Source organism: Anopheles ziemanni, chromosome 3 (genome assembly GCF_943734765.1).
Source record: "Anopheles ziemanni chromosome 3, idAnoZiCoDA_A2_x.2, whole genome shotgun sequence".
Lineage (NCBI taxonomy): Eukaryota > Metazoa > Arthropoda > Insecta > Diptera > Culicidae > Anopheles > Anopheles ziemanni.
Window position 1 is genome coordinate 3,865,928 of NC_080706.1, and position 20,583 is coordinate 3,886,510.

A 20,583-nucleotide genomic window follows, 5' to 3' on the forward strand; every position below is an offset into this window, starting at 1 on the left:
GGCAAAGCATAACTATGCGCGCTGCGCTCGCTTTCGATTTCTTTCCATTTCACGGAATCGTGCCATTCGTGCGGAAAATTCCTTCCCCATCTCGCCCGGTCGAACGTGCGTTTAGTCGAAATAAGGGCAGCAAACGCGAGTCGGGACGGGGACTGGATCTGATAGGAAACAAGAGAGGAACAGAAGAAAAATCGACGGCCGACCGAAAACGATGCAAAACAAACACCAGCTAAAAAGACAACAGTTTTGGGGCTGGAAATGATGGGTGCACGAAAAAACGGAAACGTACGGAAAACACAGATGATGCTCTCTACTGCGACGGGTGGGGTGAAATTCCTCATTTCCTTTTTTGACATGTGTTCAGCGATAGTCCCTAGAGTGTTTATTGAGACAGTTTTATCGTAAAACATAATCCTTCACCCAACACGATTGTAATGATAACCTGGCGATTGCAATGATAACCTCTATGTTATGGTTGAAATTTCAGCCCAGGTTGATGCACAACACAACGATAAGATAAACGATAAGTTTTAAAATCAACTTAAATTATCTATAAATAATTTTCCATTTTGAGGAGATTTTAAAAGGGAACGACTCTCGAAAGCAGCGAATGCGATGTAAAAATAGATGAAAATGAAAAACCTTTCTCCGTCAAGTAGGGACCAACAAACTATCCTTTCGAAGGCAGTCGTGGCCGAGCGGTTAAGGCGTCTGACTAGAAATCAGATTCCCTCTGGGAGCGTAGGTTCGAATCCTACCGACTGCGAATCAAAGTGAATTCGACTCAAATTTTGAAGCTTGTTTTTTTTAAAAAAAGGCAAGTAGTTAAGTAGTAGCTGGGTTTCTTTTTCTTTTATAATTTTCCTATAATAAATTAAGAAACAACACTAAGCGATCATTGACATCCTAACTATTGGCATAATCGTTTTGAAATAATGAATGTCATCATAATGCATTCAAGCAGTTCATGAAAAACTATATCATTCAACCGTGATGAACATATTAAAACATCCGTTATTTAAAACAGGATGAACAGTTGTACTACCGCATTCATAATGCATCATGCATTTAGAAAAACAACATACGACCAAGAAATACTCTATTTGATGTTTCTCGATTGAATGGTAATCGAAGCGATTCCAAACCACCTCCGACACAAACGGGCTGACAAACGTTTCAGTAGATATCTATCAAATACTAAAACAGCTAGTGCATTACAGTACCCTGCAAAGAAGCGCTACTGCTGGGCGAAAGAAGAATGCAGGACAAAAAAAGATTAATTTTAAGCCTCCCTCTTCCCGACACTGCTGCGTGCGTGTGTATGTGTGGGTACAAATGGGCTTTCTTGAACACCGATACCGTATCTAAACACCGATAAAAGAAAAGATGCTGAAGCAAAAACCGCACGGGACCGGCAAATCGGCGCTTGATCCGATTTGAAGAAGGTTGAAACGCCGAGAAACGCCTGAGAGATCCACGAGGCGCAAGCTAGCGAGAAACGAACGAACAAAAAGGGACAACGCGAAATAGCAAGAGATGCATCGTGGTGAAAAGAAAATGATCGCATACTTGATCAGCACACGAACCGCGATCACCGCTCGGTGGTCAACAGAAGTTGAGGGAGAAAACATGAAGAAAAAAACAAAGAAGGAAAGCAAAACCACGCAATGAAAAACGAACGCCAATGGCAGGGAAGAACACCTCTCGAAGCTAAGAAAACAGGGCGGTGTAGGTTTGCTCCGATTACGATCGCAAGATCAGCAAGAAATAAATAAATCGTCACTCTTTTGTGTCGTTCACGGTGCGCTCTGTCTTACTCCTTCGATTTCCCTCTTTTTTTTGCTTGGGAAAAAAGGGAACGAAGAAACGCGGCTTCTGGTGGCAGCATCTCTTTTCGCCGAACAATGCCAAGACGGTCGAGAGGAAGACAAGTGATCGCCTAAGTTCACGAGAGCTAGCAAACGGGGGAGGGTGGATGTTACGTGCCGCGTGGCCTCGACGAATGATTTTACACTCACTCACTCGCGGCTTCGGTGCTTCGATGGCGGAGCGATTTGCAAACCCATGGATCGTGGAAAGGATGAAGTGTGCAAAAAGGTAAAATAAAAAAAAAATGCATCGACTGCGATTACCATTCAACAACTGGCAGGCACTGTACAGGAGGCCCCACCAGCCAGCAGCACAAGGCACGAGCCAAAACAAGCCCTCACACAAGCTCCGTGTTGTCACCTTCGCGCTGGCGGCGCGTCGCGTCGGTGCGCTACTTTCGGTTGCGCAACACACATCTTTTGGTGGCCAAACGCACACGCCACACAGCTGCTGCTGCTGGTTGCCGTTGGGGCCAGCAATCTGATCTCGTTGCTCTCCAGCTACTCTCGTGCTCGATGGTCGTGTCTCTCACACGAGAGTATACGATGGTACCACACCTGGGTACATCCTCCTGGGTCGGAAAAGAGCAGGCTAGACACACACACACACACGCGGTGCTGCGTGTTCTGCCACTTGTGAATGCCTCGAGGTCAGATGCGGATGTACGCGGAACTACCCGCGCCGAGCAGCTGAGCCGATCCGGCACGCAACGATTCCGCGTCCGCGAGATGCTGCCGAAGGTGAACGCAACATGATGATCGGATTGCTTACCATATGATGATTGCTACCGAAGCCCTTAACTCCTCCTCCCCTCCTGCTTTACCGGTCGGAATTTGGTCACTCATCAAAACCCCGTGAGTCGTGAAGATGATCAATGGGGTGAAACTTAAGAAGCGAAACAACTGCCCGAAGATGGTCCGAAGCGATGCACCTGGCGAGCGAACGGGGATGTAAATGATAAAGAATGGAAAGAAAAAAAAACGGTTGATAAAAGTGGAAAGAAAGAAAAGCTTCAAGCGATCGTGAATTGGGGAGGGGGTAAACGGAGCAATTAAATGAAAGCTGATCGGCAAAATTGAACTGCCTCTTATCAAGTGACTATTAAGGAGATATTAAGACTACTTGATACATCATTTCCCATTCACATCGTTGTTGGGTTTTGATTGTTTTCAGTGAAAATTTTACTGTAACCCTCCAAAGAAAATCAATCCACTCATGTTGTCATACGGTAATGTTTGACATTTTAACCCCTTTCTATTTAAATCAGCATCAAATTTATGTTCCCATCGGCTGACACAGGAGCAAAAAAATAGATAAACATTGTCAATGCAAAAACCGGCGCAAAAGTGAAAACTGTCCCCGCCCGAGTGCAGCGCCGCGGCGGGCTCTAAATTTAGCCAAAAAAACCCGTTTTCTGAAGGAGAGAATACCCAAACCGTCTAACGGCGAAGATGTTCCATAACACACCGGGTCTCTATCCACCCGACCGACCGCCTTTTGCTCGGCGGGTCTGTTATTTCTATTCGCAAACGCGTATATTTTGCTTTCAGATAACACGGTGTCTGTTCGTTTTGTGCTCGAGACTGGGAGAAAGAAAGGATCAATCGCGAGCCACGAGATGATGATGTCGGGGAGGGAGAAGAAAAGATAAGTAGGGAAAAAAGTGCACACACAATCTTCTCGTCAACCCGACTCTCGTGCTCGAAAGCGTTCCGCATGCGGGGGGAGGGAAAAATCGAAAACGAAGATGCGTCAATGAGTTGCAAATTTATGTGCCCAGGGAAAGCACCGGCGGACGGTGGCGGAAGACGTGGAATGGAGCTCCTCTGGTGGAGTTTTTTTTAAAGGAAAAGTGAATGTTGCGCGGAGAAGAGACCCGACGTGCCTCGATGAGCTGTTAGCTGCTACCACTTCGGAGCACCCGAAGCCGACCCCTTGCTGTGGGTCTTGGCATCTCAACGCGTGTCCGCGCTTGTCTTGTGGCCGGCATCTTGGCATTGTGAAAGCCTCACGGTGGCTCGAAGAAGCGCAACACAGCTTCACAGCCAATGGGATCTTACACGTTCGAAGCCACAAACCCAAGAGGAAAAGCGCGCCCCAAGTGGTGGCATCGGTTTCATAATCGACGCCGAGGAGCCTGAAAAGAAATAAATGTAAAATGGAACACACTGCTAAGCATGAGTCCGTGTGCCTCAAGGTAGTGCGCGCTCACGTTTTACGCCTACACATCGCCGGTGATGGATGCGTTTGCATCGGGACAGAATGCACGAAAGGCCACCGGGGGGGCAGAAGATGCAACCGTCTCAAATCTGGCGAAGAAGAAAACACTGACGCCCAAGGGAACTCCAAAATAGGATCATCCGAAGGAACGCGAGAGTAGAAGCTCCATAATTTGCATGAGATTGAAGGCTCATTTGCTTTTAATTTTTCTTATATCATATGCAAGTAGGAGATTCTTATACAGAGAGACGATGTTCTAAAAATCATTTATTATGCAGGATCTGCACCAGATTAGATCCGTTTCTACTCAACCGAGCTGTAACCAACACCGTTCTATAAGTTTTCTTTTTCTTTCGCGCCGAGATATGAAAAATAAACTGCACGCATTTAACTTTCTCGCTCGTTTCGACGGTTGACTAAACAGTTTCTCGATCCAAATTACTTTTTTCCCACACTTTGCTCACTTTCTCCGTTTGGCCCCGATTGCACCACCTGGCTCATTAAATTGCCCCATCATTAGCAGCAGCAGCCCACAGCTCTTCGCCAGTTTCGGAGGCGAACGTTCGGAGGCATTATCAGGTGCAGTCATGTGACGAAATCTTTAGAAAAGTATCGATTTTCTACCGATGAAAAGGAAAACGTGTTCGTGTGATTAAGAGCCAACACACCCAACTAACACAATATCAAGTCCCAGTTGATATGATTCGATATTCAAAAATAGGTTAAATCAAATACTATTTTCCGAACTTTTCCATTGAATAGAAAAGATTCGACGGTTAAAGCTGATGAACATCGAGACAGTGTTTACTCTAACACTTGATCCAACTGGAGATGACCGTCTTTTCTATTATGAAGTCGGTTTCTTCGTTCAGTGCATTTTCCTCCGCGTTCAGTCACGTGTAACTAACGAAACAGTTATACGAACGCGGCCCTGCGAGCTAACGGCGTTTGAATGACGATTCGAGGGTACTTTTATATTGCACCGAACACACACACAAACCGAGAAAAAGAGGTTAGTAACAGGGAAATACAAGTAGGGAACATGTGAGAGGCTGTCTTTGCAGTTCAAACTACGGTAGATATAGAACACGAACGTAAAAATTAAGGTATTCTGTTGATTAAAACGCTTATCTAAGAGTTTAAATGGGTATAAAGATACAAACAGGTAATGAAGCGGTCAAAGCTCACTTCATCATCACTTTAAGTGGTTCGATTCCTTCTCATCCCGGAATGGAAAGAACAAAAATATTGAACGTCTTCTCGCACAGGAAGAGACACACTTCAAACCGGAAACCTGGCCGATGGGGCCCTCCCCATTTTTCCTCCCTTTGAGGCCCATTCACACCATCGTGGGGGGGTTGCAAGGGGGCCATAAAATTCTGCACTCCAACACCAGAGCGGCACGAGATGCTGGCTTGTTGTCATGTGCTCGTTCCGCGTCTTCAAGTGACAAATGGAGTCACTGGCGTTGACGTATGTGACGATAATGATGACGCACTGATAGGCGACGGATCGAGTGCTTTTCTAGTGTGTATCAATTGCACCTTTTCTTCTGTGTTGCTTTCCCAACACCATCTTCCCCAGCTGGCCGTTTCGTTTCGAAGCGAATTCCGACGTCCCTGTTTAGTCGGTTGATTGGAAGCTTTCACTCTCTCCCTCGCGAGCCACTGGAAACCGTCTTCAGTTCCATCCTCATTGCTTAGGCCGTGCTTTACACGCGAAGGAACTTACTGACACCACTTTTCCTTTCGTTTGCGATTCAACAATTCACTGCAGGTGAGTTGTCTAAGTATTTAAGAAGAAAAATTGTTCGTATACGACGTTTTTATATAATTCGTCAGGATTGTTTTATTGAAAGTCATTACAATACTGATTTGTATCCCGTCCCGTTGCATCAAAACAGTATCGCCTCGAATCAAGGATAACTTCCTCGACTTACACTCATGCGAACGCCTGTGCGTCCTTCACCTTTCCCTTTGCGCGCTTCGATAACGAAATTATCCACTCCACCGCGGGAGGGCGCAACAAACAACGCAACCCCGTCGTCCAGTGTGTCTCGTTCGTGATGGCCATTTCTCGATGGAAGGTCGGAATGGACGCCGGCCCCGGCGCGACGCCATTTGCCGGGCGAAGCGCAGTTTATGGGATAAAGCACATAACACAGCGCCATTACACGGAAATTGAGAGGCGTACGACGCAGACGGACTTAGAAGATGGACACAACCGGAAGTGCCACCGGTGAGGAGGGAGAGAGAAAAGGACGTAAAGCAGGGAGGGAAGGGATAGTTTTCGCTTCGATTCCGGCCGATTCCGGTTTGCGAGTTGGAAGTGTAATGTTGAGCGTGTTTGTTTCTAATATGCTGGTATATAACTGTCTGTGTTTATCTAGCATTTATTTGTCTTTTACTTTCATGCATTTATTAAAGTTATGGTTACAATTGTATTTCACATTTGTTTTCTTCCAAAAACATCAATTTGCTTTATTATTTGTTTGTCATTGTGTTATGATACTGATTTAATACAGTCTATTTATCTTCCCCTTTTCATCTTTTACGTTTATTTATCTTTTACTTTTTCTTTTACAAAACATTTTATTTTATAAAAATTTAATTTGCATTTGCATTCCACTGTTCAAAGCATTTGTTTAGGAAAGGGATGAAGAAAATCTCAAAACCAATTATACCCACATATCAAAGCCCAAGAATGATGCATTTTCTTCCTGCAACGGCTTTTTCCCTGCGAACAAAACCGAAACCGTTCGGCCTTAAAGTTGGCGGAAAATCGGCCGGGGATAGAAAATTCAACTGTGTTCGTGAGCGGTGCGTTAAATTTCATTGAATTTCACGCACCGAGTCACGCGCGCAGCCCGATTGTCTGAGCGCACACCGTGCAAGTGTGCAGTCGGCAACAGAATCCCATCCCAGGTGCATTTGTTTCAGACCCATCGTCTTCTTCGTCGTCGTCGTCGTCGTTGTTGGCTTCAGTCGACTGCACACTTGCTGCAACAGCTTGCAAGGAAAAACCGTAGTGCATAACTGCACATTTTCTAACGCACCTTTAGCAGCGTGTCAGTACGGTGTAAGTTCGGTACGCTCATGTGATGGAAAACCACGGAAAGGAGACGCATTAACGAACACCGGACTACCGAGCTACGGATCGTTTCGATTTAAAAGAAGATAAGAAGCAAAGGCAGACAGAACGTTCAGATCCAGAAAACCGATGGAGAAAGAAATACCTCGCGAAACGACAGTCAAAATCGATGGAATTGACCCGATGCCTATGGTCAACCAATTAGAGGGTCGCGGAATCGCGAAAACCCAAAAGGTGTCCGCTATCGGAAAAGTCTCACAAATCGAAACGAACCGAAGACGAATCCGCAAACGCTCAGCAAAACTGAACAAATCTTCCGGAGGTTTGCAGAAGCAGATTGAAAATACCGAAGCGAACAACCACTGGCCGGGGCTTGGACCGAACCGAGCGCGGTGCAGAAGAAACACAAACACACAAATTAACTTAATTTATGATCATTTCTTGGTAACTCTCCGTGTCTCGGGTGCGGCTCCTTTCTGCACCGTCTTCTCCCGCAGAAGAAGCCGCAGTGGATCGATGGCGTTCTCCCTTCTCCTCTCTCCCTCTGGGCCGTGCGGTGGCGGCGGCGGTGCATCGACTTGCAATTTGAGAATGTGTGTTCACTGGACCCACCCTCCCGCACACAGCTGCCCGCACCCGCACCCACAACCAACCCGCTTATACGGTGAGTGGACTCAGATTGCTGCTGCTGCCGGCTGCAGCTCTATGCACCCGACGGCATTGCAGCACCTCGCGTGTGTTGGTGCCACGGTGGTGGTGGCTTATTTCTCTCAGCTACATGGAGAAAACGGCGTTTTTTTTTCCACAGCACGAGGCAATGCATGCATCATCCGTGAAGGCTACACACAACAGTCCCATCCGTAGAACTTAATCACTAACGTAAAACGTGGAGATAGATTTGTTGGGAAACATGAGAAGCCACGGTGTTTTCTAAAAACTATACGGTTACAGTATAATCGATTACATGCCAAAGGGAAAATGTAGGCATTAGAAACGATTTCATGTCAAAACAATTTGAGGGATTGTTATAAGAAATGTGTTTTAGATCTTAATCGGACTAAGCTGCTTTTCACTGAGTTCATATTAACCATGCAAAATAATGAGCATTCAATTTGACACATATGTATCATTCAGATATTAGACCCATAAAAAGAGATTTAAATATTTAAGCACACATCGTTTTCAGTATCATCGAATATTTTTATGGAAATCAAGAGACCGAAATGAACGCAAAAAAATTAAGCTTTTGCATGTGTTATGAAACATTTTTAAAATATAATTCAGAAGATGAGTGTTTTTACTTCAAAAAGAGTTGTAGCAATATTAACTGCTTAACACATTGTCAATTATTGTCCTTCAAGTCATTATGTGTTAAACAAGGCGCAAACAAGAAAAAACAATAAAAACAGTAGAACTGATGCACCCTTGGAATCATTGGTAACTAAATTTCAACCCACCATCAGTCCCGGACATCGGACAACATTCTTCTGTTTGTTGATTTTCAATTTTTCCGTTGTTTTCCGGGCTGAGAAACACCAAACAGTTCGGTTTTCCAAAACGGTTTGTTTGGGCTTCGAGTGGTCGGGGCCCGGTGTCCTTGTGCTTGCGGCTGCGGTTATGATGTTTAGTCCTTTCCCGGGTCTTGCTCACCAAACCAAGCACCAGCCTGATTTACGCATCCTGCTGGTTAACTTCTTTTTCCCCCCTTCCTTCGGTTGAATCTTCTGCACTGACCTGAGCCTCGCCTCGCCTCGATGTAGGAACGTTTTATGGCCACCGTAACGAAGAAGTTTGCCGGAAAAAAAGCAATACCAAGAGATTGTTGTTTGTACTGACGTTGACGGGGCAAAAAGGCTCACACTCGGGGCTGCTGCTGAATGCAAAACGTTATGGGACGAGGAATGGGGTTTTATCTCCACCCCGAAACGCTGATAGGGCAGATTACTATTATGAGCGGTGAAACGATCTCTCTCTCTCTCTCCTCCGGAGGGAATTGTCGAGATAAGATTGCGGGGGGGGATTATGAGGTTGAAAAGACCCGTCGGCGCGGTCGATGGTGGGAAAATTAGGTGGAAAAAGCAGCATTCATCATAAAACGGGAGAAAATCTCAAGTATCGATTGAATATTAAATAATGAAATTATATCACGCTATCTTGCGTTATTTTATAATAAATCTCATGTAGTTCTATTTCAGAAATAAAGTACTTTGTTGAATCTAGAAAGTCTAATAAAAACATTATAATTATTTACTTTGAGATTATGGGACGGTAAAGATCCGAGCAACTCGATTATCTGTTGGTATTTAGAAGCTTCTGAAGATTCGGACGTAGGGAAAAATAGATAAAGACCTGGCAACAGTGGAAAAAACCCAGAAACTCAGCAGCTCCGCTACTCTAGCATATCGGGAAAAAGGCAAACGAGCAGTAAAAATTGACGTCCGGCAGTGGATTGACTTGGCCCGGCTCAATTTCTCTATTACCCCTCAAGCTTTAATATTTATGGTCGGCCATAATTTGTGCCCTTGTCCGGTGTTGTGTGTCCTCGTGCTTGGTTGGTGTTGATGGTTCTCTTATTTCTTCGCTCGCACGTGAGTGTTGTTCTTGTCTTCGGTCCCTTCGATCCGGTGCATCCCTTCACGCTCGGTTTTTGAGGTGCATTTCTCGATTCTTCTCCCGGGTGAACATCTGCACCGAGGAAGGATAGCGAAGAGACCTTCAGATGTGGCTCGGGACATGTGTGTGTTGGTCAACGTGTTTGTGGTTGTTATCCTACGTCTCGCCATTGGGGTTCCTGGATTCCCGCGGTGTCCTTCCCTGCTGACTTCCCCAAGGTCTTTCCCGTCACCGAACGTCAACGTGACGTACCGTGACGTACACCAACGACTTACCGTCGATTATTGATTGTGAAAGTTGCCAACGCTTTATGTCGTGGACGAAAGATTGGGAACGGAACAAACGGAAAAAAAATCACTTCCCTCCTATCGCCGACAGTAACGGATAAAACATCCTGTAAACGCCACCGTCGGAAGGGTGAACCCGAACGAAAGGACATTCGATTGACATCCTTTTCCTTCTTTTCTTGTTCCAAAACCGGGGGGTCGGGGGGAAAATGGCTTGATCACGTGCGGGGTGGCATTGATTCGAGGGAAAACTATCACAAGGCGCGCCCCTTCCCCTCCCTACAACTGTTGATCATAATTTCCTCCGAGGGAAGGGAAGTAAGCAGGCGAATCGAAGCGAAAAGAGAGGCTCTTTCTTGTCTAGCCTCAAGCCATTATGGTGCTGTTGCATTTCCCAGCCACAACGGGGGAAAAATCGCCGGAAGCCCTAGACGAGAGATGGTCGAAGCATAATGTCCTTTCTTCTGCTTCGTCTTCGTTGGTCAGAGCTCCTTCCGAAAAAGGGTCGACCCGAGTGAGTGTTGCCTTGAGAAAATGTAATCGAGTGCTAGACGACACCGGAAGAAATGTGTCAAATCGATGGTTGGTTCGCCTTCTGGTAGGAAGTTCCGCGTCGAGAGGGTTTGACGATGGCAGCAAAGGATGTTCTAGTCGCGGTTGGTGAGAGGAGTTTCACTTAAGCCTTACAAAGCTAGTCCATTGTTCCATTCTTTTTTCGCAAAGTAGCACAGGGGTGGAAGACAAAGTTGAGAGATGAAACAGTGCCAGAACTAGGATAATCAGACTTTGGAAATGCTTTGTAGATAGGAATCATACAATTATCTTATAGCTCCAGATAGTTTGACTCATCTGACCAGAACGCGTAAGAGTAATTCTACTAGTTTCTCATGAAATTGGACATGGAATTCCGATCATTCCGCAACAAACACCCTTTCCCGTGGGCGAATAGGTTTGTACAGGACATCGACGCACATGGGCTGGGCATGACATTCTACCGAACATACCCCGGTTCATTCGACACACGAAAATGTCTCACGCGTTCAAGTTTTTCCGTGGAGGAATTTATCAAACGATCCTCCACGGTTCGGAGTGCGAATAGGTGACCAGCTGAGCACTGCCCAAATGGCCAAATGGAAAGCAGCGTCGGTAGGCAAAATCTTTGCCCAGCTGGTCACAAAAACCCGGGACTTTGTAGCGAGCGATTTCGCAGACAACACACACGGCGACGATGGTGTCCCATTTCGTGCGTCTCGCCATTCGGCCGTCTCGCGTCCCTTTTTACCCAAAAACCATTCTCGAGCCTTCGAACGGGTTCTTCCTTTTTCCCCCAGCTGGAGTGCATAAAAATAAAGGACAGTCTAATGACGACCAACTGCTACCGGACCGGTACGATGACAGCTAGACGGAACGCAAGTGACAGTTGTGCCGCCTCGGGGTGGCTCGGGAGTTCGCACAGGTTCCACAGCCAGGCCGGAGTTGAGAATCGATGCGGTTCGCTAGATGTTTCGTTTGCGGTTGGAAAACGATCAAAAGCGCCTTTGGGTGGGGGTTGCTTTTTTTCTAATTCGCGCGAGCGACAAAAAGAGAATATGATTTTACAGCCAACACGGCAGAGATCGGAGCTCCCCGTTGAGAACCAATTTGTTCGGCAATGACGAGCTTTTAACGGTAGCACGGAAGGCACAGTGCAAGTCGGAGGTTTTGCAGAATGCTTGAAGGCCAAAGTAATGAGTAACGATTGCAGCAGGTTCGATAAAAGAAAAATTTGAATCCCTCATGTGTACCTAACTGCTTTAGGTAGCAAATTGTGTTTCGAAATCAGGTATTCTTATCCCCAAGGCACTATTTTCTAAATAACGCATCTAGTTTTGCTTTTAAACCATCTCCATTTGCCTTATTGTCATCTGCTTTTATCTCTAGTCGAAATCATGAAAATTTGAAATGTGCCTACTTTCATGTATTTTACACCGATTTTCCGAATACTTTTCTTTTGCATGTTTATTTATTTTGTTGGTACTTGTCCGCCACATTGGGCTACACAAGTCGGGACAAAAACGTGGGTACAATATACAATAGATTAAATTTTAACGGGTAGTCTTACACAGTTTTAACAAACTAAAACGAAGAGCCACGCTAATGCTTTGTGACGACTCATTAAAATCAATTAGAGCGTAATGCTGATTGAAGCTGCGGGCCATTGGCTCATTGGCTGCATAGTAACTGCTGTATCTCTAAGTTTGAAGTGAATAGTTAGATCTTAAGCTTAATCTAAGGTACATGTAAACGTAACATGGACAGGAGTTGAGGTGCATCGATTTCTTCTTTTAGATATTTAAACATCCGCACCGTATGGAGATATAAACGGATTGTCACTTGCTTTGTTTGTTGGTATCATACAGGTCACACGTTACTAGATTTTATTGAAATAATTATTTTCATCCCAAATACCATTATTGTCAGAGTTTTTCAATACTGAAACATAAAGAGATGAGATAAATATTGATGCCTCATGTCAACACCGGATGTCTTTTATAGACCATCATATTTAAAACCTGTCCTACATGAGTACCTTATCAAAGTGCAAACGTCACGAGCAGCACTGTGTCGCGGCCTTTCATGAGTTTACCGTTGCGATTTCTCGCGACTCGAAGCGATGCAAGCGTCCGCAAAAGGGATCCGTCGGGGTGCGACGAGGCATGCGGATGTAAATTGCATTCTGCCTCGCCAACAGTGCAGCAGTTGCAGGCTAGCTACCACCCGAGTTAACCGTACCCTCCTCCCTCCCTCCCTCCCTCGGCCCTTGTCCCGGGCAGACAAGTGAACACTATTGCCACGGTGTATTATGACGTTTAGCGCGTATCGAGACAAGGCTTATGCAATGGCGATGAAGCAGGAAGGAAGTGACGCCAGGGAGAGGAAAAGGCTGACGGTTGGTAGCCGAGCGTTTTAACCACAATCCGGACCTTTCGGCTGGTTGGTTGGGGTCGAGCTTGAACGCTTTGATACGGTAGCGGAAAGGGGGTAGGTGGCCGGTGGAAATGACCAACGCCAACGGGATCACCAATTAGATGGTTCGTCGAAAACCGTGCGGTGGATTTTGTGTTGCCGCGAGTAGAAGTGGGAAAGGGATGAAGAGCGTTAGAAACTTCCCTTCGGTGAGTACGACTGCGATATCTCGTTGGAAAACTTCACCTTATCGGTTATGTACAGCTCAAAACGATTAACTTTTTATTTGAAAGGCCGAATTGCTAAGCTTTAAACACAGCTATGAAGACCGGCGACGATCTGGAAACTCGTATGGAGTTTGCGGGTTATTCCTCAAGAGAGCACATTTAGAGGAAGTATTTATTCATCTCATACATTCTCTGGACGGAATCAAACAAACTTTCGGCTTCTTCTCCAAATACCCGGAGTTCAGACCATAGGAAAAGAAGGGAAAAGAGAGGCAGAGAACACAAACTGATAAACGACCCGGAACGAGCAGGGCTGCACCTCTAAACTCATCTGTCCCGCGGCGGCGGCTGTGGCATCTCTGGCGTTGTCCCGCTTTTATCTGCTCAACACGCTGAAGATATCTATTTTCATCTAAATTGAGTGCGTATTTGAAGTAATTTACACCAAAGCGCCACGGCACGTCGCTGTGCTTTGCTTTACAACCCAATACAACACCCTCGCGCCAAGTTCTCGCCACCGCTCAGAAGACTCGCTTGACACAGAACCGCCGGTTGTGCTACTTCGGGGGTCGGTCTGAATGGGCTGAAGTCGTGGACGCGTACATTGTAACCAAAAGTCACGCAATCGAACGGGGTATTTGGGTATTTAGAGTTGGCGATAAGCAGTTGGCGGCACTGGTTTCCCTCAAACCGTTCTATCGTATCATATACGATTAAATCATGACTGCATGCATTCTGCAAACTCAGCATAAATATTGATTATTTTAGCTTGAAGTATTGACGAGATATTGAACAGCGTGGAAGCTTGTTGAAGAAGAATTTTTCATTTAGTTTGTGACTCAGACTGCTGAAGAGTTTTTCGCGCTAATGAACAGAAGTTACTCTTGCAATTTGCAGAACTTACATGGGTTTTACCAAAATTTAAATTTGAAATTGAATTGGTAATTTATTTCAATCGGTTACTATAAAGGCTATGTATTTATTTCTTTACTGAACCATAGCCTTCTTGGATGTTTATTGTTATAGGTTCCGGCTTGCCATATTGAAGCATTTTAATACTATTTCTTCACCTTCAATGATGAGTAAACTATCTTTCAAATGTTGTATTCTTCTCATAATCGAAAATCTTTGTTATAATTGATTGTTTAAATACAATAAAAGTATTAATTCTTTATGACGTAGAATAGTCAGTTTTAATTCTTTATGACGTAGAATAATGTCACGAAACATAATCAGGACAATCGTAATGGACGTCAAATATTATGCAAAGTCTTCCAAGTCCAAGTCCACCTCGAGCAAAGTACTACTGTTCAAATGTTCTATAACTTTTCCCTTTTTTCTGTTTTTTTTAAATCCTATTTTCACAAACATAAACGAAGGAAGCCATACGAACGAAACCCCTAGCGGGGTGGCGGCTTTGGAATGCACGTATTTTGCCATCCTTCCCATCGGCGGTCCTCGGTCTTCGTCATTATTTTCCCTTTTTTTTTTGGTCTCCTTCCACAAATTCGGTACCATTTTCCACCAAGCCATCTTCACTTTGCTTCTCACCCAAACAAAATACGGAACGAAACGGAAACTGAGAAATGTGAAACGAAAACGCTACACGGTGGAGTGAGACTTTTCTCTCACTCTCTTGCTTCTCGAACCCTTTTACCCCCCTCTGGTGAAGGTGGTCGAAGGCACACCATACCAATGTTGGTCCTGTCGCATTTATTTGTTTCTTTTCCGATCCAGGGGGGGGATATTTTGACAAACATTCGTGTGGAGATCCCTTCAGATGTTCCAATCTTCAACTGGCGGTACTTGCGTTCGGAATCGGTCCCTAATTGCTTGCACACAACGCTTCTTTGCATTTGAGGTACTTATCAGAGATATGTTTTTGCTTTAAAATAAAATTATAAACCAAAGTGTCGGACTAGCAGTATTTTCTTTCTCGTTGAACCTCGCAGATATCGAAGAAAAGAAGTAACGTGACGATTTTAAATCCCAGACAAACAGAAACGCTCTACATTCCCCCCAACGCTCTTAGCTTTTATCGCCTTTTACTTCGCCTCTTCGAACGAACGACCCCGGGCTTTCGGCAACATTTTCACAAATGTCCGTTCTGGAAACCGGGCGCGCGCGCGAACGGCAACAGGGTGTGCGCGCACAGGCTGACGCTAATTTTATTACCATAAAAACCAACCCTTTTAATACTTTTTATTAGTTCTAATAGAAGGAAAGGAATAGCAAAAAGAGTGCTGCTTTACAAGGGGGTTGGGAAAATAGGGGTGTGGCGTGCGTGGCGGAGGGTTTGCTTTTTAAGCACACGTAAATTCAAATCATACGCCTCTAAAAACATGATGTCGTTCCATTCTGCCCGCTTGTCCAGTACCCTCCTTCCCTCGGCCTCTTCTCATCAATTTCGGCCCAAAGTGAGCCTCACAACGTCTCACGAAAGAAAAAAAGGCCGATCCGGTCACGTCGGCATCCAGTTCCGTTCGCCGGCCGCAAGGTTCGTCCTTTTCCTTCCCCGGTAAGACAGGAGACAGGAGCACAAAAAAAACGCAAACACACACAAACATCTCACCAACCTCGCCGAACAGGCGGAAGAGCAAAAGAGGGTCACAGGTTTCGGTCGGTATTGTTATTGTTTTATTTTTTCCACCATTTCAATCTTCTCATCATACCGATTACTTCTCCCCCCCCCGGTTTACCGTCCGGTGTTCGTCGCTCGCCTTCCAGCCCTTGCCCTCCACCGAAGCACTCGAGACACGCATACATGCTGAACGCTTGTCCATCCGCTGGGGATGAGGGCAAGAGGCGTGGAGAAAAAAAAGCACACACACACACACCCCATGAACATAAGCCCAACACCACCAACAACGCTCCATTTGATGGTTGAACGGGCTCAAATACACAATCGCGCTGCTCATGGTTATGCATTGCCCTTTCGCTGACTGGGTTTTTGTTCCATCTCTTTCCCACTCCAGCTTCCATCAGCCATGATGCTGCCTTTCTCTCTCTCACACTTACACAGTCGAACCAGAAAGTACCACTTGGTTGGTTTCGTTCGTCTGTTTTGCCCCGCGACCGAACGACGGTTGACGGATGGAGGGTTCGAGGGAAGGGAAGGGAGAGTTAAAGCATAGCATGTACGTACATTGTTTTCTTCCGATGGCTTTTCTTTCTTCCCGGCCCCGGTTGCGAAGTCTCGGCAGCGGAAAAACACCAAACGGCAGTAAATTAATGCTCTACCAGAAACATTATGCCACGCTGCTTCCTCGCTGAGTTGTGGAGTGGGGAAAGAGAGTGGGTGGGGGGCCCTTGGTAACGGGTGGCTACCGGTGGCAGCATCCAGGGGAAAGTGGTGAAAGAGGGAGGGTAGGATGTGGCGAAAGATAAGCAGTCAATCGATGTTAATTAGGTGTGATTTGAGCATTATGTTGCCATCTCAATGTGAATATCGATGTCGCCCTAAAATGTGACTAACTTTGTTCAGCACAATAATCTTGCGTATTACCCTTATTAGACGTGGATGTTGGTCATCTTTTCTCAGAAATTTCCTGTCAAAACGGTCTGTCCGCTGTTATAATACACAACATTAGATTTGCCGTTAAATAATCAGTTTCATGTTTGAATTTAGCGAAATGTTCAATAATGTTTCCATTTGAAGACATTTAAAAATACTAGCCATTTTCGATCAATTGCAAGGATCAGTTAAGTTAGAAGAAAGTGTGATAAAAACAACATTCTTCATTTTGGAAGCATTAATTGGAAACAACGTTAATGCTTAGTCTACACGAGGAGCAAAAGACTGAACATACACGTACAAATGTCGATTTTGTTGTCACTTTTTTTCGTTTCGTGTAGACGAAAGCGTATTCCATGGTGATTTCAGTGTTTACCTGTTAAAAAATGGCAGAGATTTAATGTATTCTCCGAAACATTAGTAACAAATATTGCACATCATCAAGCATAAGGACTAAAGTTCCAAAGATTGTTTACTTAAGTCCCATCTCCATTTAAAGATATTTGGAATTTTACTATCAAAACACAATTGAAGAGAACTATGTTAGTAAGAAGTTCAGACGTGTCTGACAGATAAGAATCTTTCATGTGAGATTGATCCTACGTTCTGAGATGTAAGATTGAAATTCATGAATCTCCTAAGATGCACTGCCGAACTAGAGGAAACACGCAAAAAACTAATACCGACTCAATTTTGCATTCCGTTTCAACTTCTACAAATCTTCCAACTCATATTAATGTGAATGTGTGGAGATTAACGAAACCATGGAAAATCTTTACGAATCTTTAATGTTTCAAGAACTCCTCGTTCAAATGTTCCGATTCTATTTTAAAGTGTTACTCCGATTAATCAATGTGATTCTGAATTATCAAAATCTAGATAGAACCAATAAGCAAATTGGTTGAAACTAAAGTTGTACTTTTCAGTGTTGGTGTCGATTTGCTAGTTCTACCTACTCTTCGGCAAATTTATGCCTTAAAGAGCGACACGTTCTGCCAAAATCACAACCGAAGGTCCGGAACCGACTCCCTAAAACCCAAACCATTGCCATCTCCACCACCTCCCCGCCTATTCCCGCCGGCAGAACGGCACGATCCGGCATATTAAGCCAGGCCATTCGAGCGTGGACCGTCGTAGTGGTTTGAATATTTTATTAATTTACGATTTCTCACTCCGTTGTAAATCACCGCCGCCTCCACAACCACCCCCCCGACGGACATCTTCTCCCAGGAGGAGGATTCTTTATCGCGCAACGGATCGAACACCCTCCCCGCGATGTAACCCCAACGGACATCCCTCCCCTCGGGAGGGGATCAATCGACGTGAACGGGAGTCGGGGGTGCCTTCTGGTTGGTCTTGTTTTAACTGGTTCAATTGGGGTTTCGCAGGGCGTTTGAAGCGGCAACGATTCGAACGATTCGTTTTCCCGTTGTTGGAGAACGAAATAAAAAAAAACAGCAGCACCAGCAGCATATTCCACACATCGGGAAATCCTCGCCTGTCTGACAGCTCTTTTAGCTCCGCAGGGGGAGGTGGAACGGTGTCGCACGTTGTGTGTGTGTAGTGGCGGAAGTTCTCGGATCTCAGCTCCAAAGAACCACCCGAGGAGAGTCCGGGAGTCGAAAAAACACACGGCGAACGAGCGAAATTGGAAGGGAGTTAACGATTTCGCGGGTTTTGCTTCCTAACCTCATTCTTTGGCGTTTCTGATTCGGCAGATTGTTGCTGGTTGTTGTAATCTTTTTTTTCTCTCCCGAACCCTGTTTTGCGGAAGATAAAGGAGGGAAAATTTGCCAGAGATTTGTATCGACGACCTACGCGGTCACATATTTAAGAACCTTGTCTTTCTGCTTTGACGATAAACAATATGCAAAGTTGTCTTATTAATCAAGACTTTTAATATGTTTGATTGGACATTTTTAACAATGATATTGAAAATTGTCATAATGAAATCGATAAGCTTCAAAAACTCAATTGGTTTTTACACACATTTGTAGAACTAAGCCAAAATCTGAATACGCAACAACTCAAATACAGGTTCAGATATTCTTATACAGCAGATTACCTCTTTGCTCGCCGTCATAAGGTTTTTCATAACGACCTCGCCGTCCCCCCTTTGGCCGCCCTATCCATTCGCCCCCTTTCTTACGCCTCCATCCGAAACTCCGACAAAAGCGACGGCGAGTTTTCGGTAGTTTGTCGACTTCGTTCGCTTTGTTTCCAAAATCTTGCACCACCATACAACAACAACACACACCCAACAAACCCCCGTTTTTTTGGTGGCCACCCTTTTCCCTTCCAAAGCGAACCCTTTCCCTCTCTGTCTCTCTCCCCCCTCTCCGACTTGCTTCACGGTTGATCATTGATGCAACATATCTCCCGCATCGCGTAAACACACACCCGTACCCCGGTTGTCGACAGTTAGTAGATCATTTCCACCGCCGGAACAGCGCGCGCTCCTCTCGTGGGACATGTCCCGGGCCGGAGTGGAAAGCGAACATTTGGTGAGGGAATGGAATTGAAGAGAGGGGGGTGGAGGGGTCTTAGCTTTACCCGAACGAAGGGAAGAGGTCCAATCCACCACGCACGACGGCGGCGGCGGCGGCGTCGGCAACAAACAAAGCAAAACGCGATCGAGGAGAAAACAAACTCACCAACCGCGTACAAACACAATTGCTACCTCGCAGGTCCAAAGCGTGTTGAGGAGGAGGGTAAGGAGGAGATGGGGAGTGACGAGAAGCATACGATGTGAGAGGGGAGGGAGGCGCTAAAGAGGTCAGATGTGGAGATGGGTAAGTGGCGTCCGACTACGAGTATCGCATCTCCAATGTAACAAAAACCGAGGGAAGCAGATCGCATAACCACTTTTCACGGCATTTTCACGTTTTCCTCCTTCAGATACTTTGATTATTAACCATCTGATATGGATCTCTCCATCGTGAAAATGTTGTAAAAAAAGCAGTAAGGTAAGAAACAAATCGTTACATTAGTAAACTTTGCACCTGAACTAAAAAGAAACATAACTAAAAACATATATTTCAAACTGGTGAGAATTGAACGGTGGAAATGATTCGCCCAAACGAGAGGAACAGGTTCAGGATTCGCGGTGTTTCCATCGTGTGTTTTAAAAGGTTTCCTCGCAGCAATCAGTCTCGCTTGCACTGCCCCGCGTCGCCTCCGCCGTCCTTCCCCTAATCCGGGGTCTGCTCTCGCTAATTCACTTTGTCGGGTTTGGGTTTTGTGTTCCGCACGAAAACGATACCCAGCGCCGTTTGGGGCACGTTCGATATTACTCGCTTTGTTGGTCGCCCGTCTGTCCGTCCCCTCCCCTCCTGTGCCCTTCGCAACATGACAGTTTCCTCCGTTCCGCCATCGCCATCCAAACCCTTCAGAGCGCCGAGGAAACGAAGTGCACGCGCGCGCATCCATCGATGCAGAAAGGCGACGGGGGGGTGGAATGGAGTGGGAAAATTCAACCCCTATGCACAACTCCCGTCAACCCTTCAACCACCACCACACCGCTTCAGGCCGGGTGTTTTGATTCGCGAGAACAATTATCTCCCCAGCTTTGAACCTGTCTCACCTTTGAGGAGCTCCTCCGAGCTGTGTTGTATGCTTTGTGGCTTCCGTGGGGCTTTGTTGCTTCCTCGATTGCCCATCGGTGAGGTGAATTATGACAATGATGATGAGCCGAGCCTGTCTAACTTTTCGTCAGGACGATACTAATAAACAACACATCGGGATGAACTTGACCTTTTTTTTAAAGGAAATTGAAGCTTTCTTGAAAATTTTCTTTAACAGAATGGCAGCTACTAAG

The 20,583-nt window shown here is 45.5% G+C and overlaps 1 non-coding gene across 1 annotated transcript; it reads left to right on the plus strand.

The window, feature by feature from the left end:
- The first annotated feature begins 684 nt into the window (after positions 1-684).
- Positions 685-766, plus strand: Trnas-aga (transfer RNA serine (anticodon AGA)). The gene has a single exon. It is a non-coding gene; the product is annotated as a tRNA-Ser (tRNA).
- Positions 767-20,583: the final 19,817 nt, after the last annotated feature.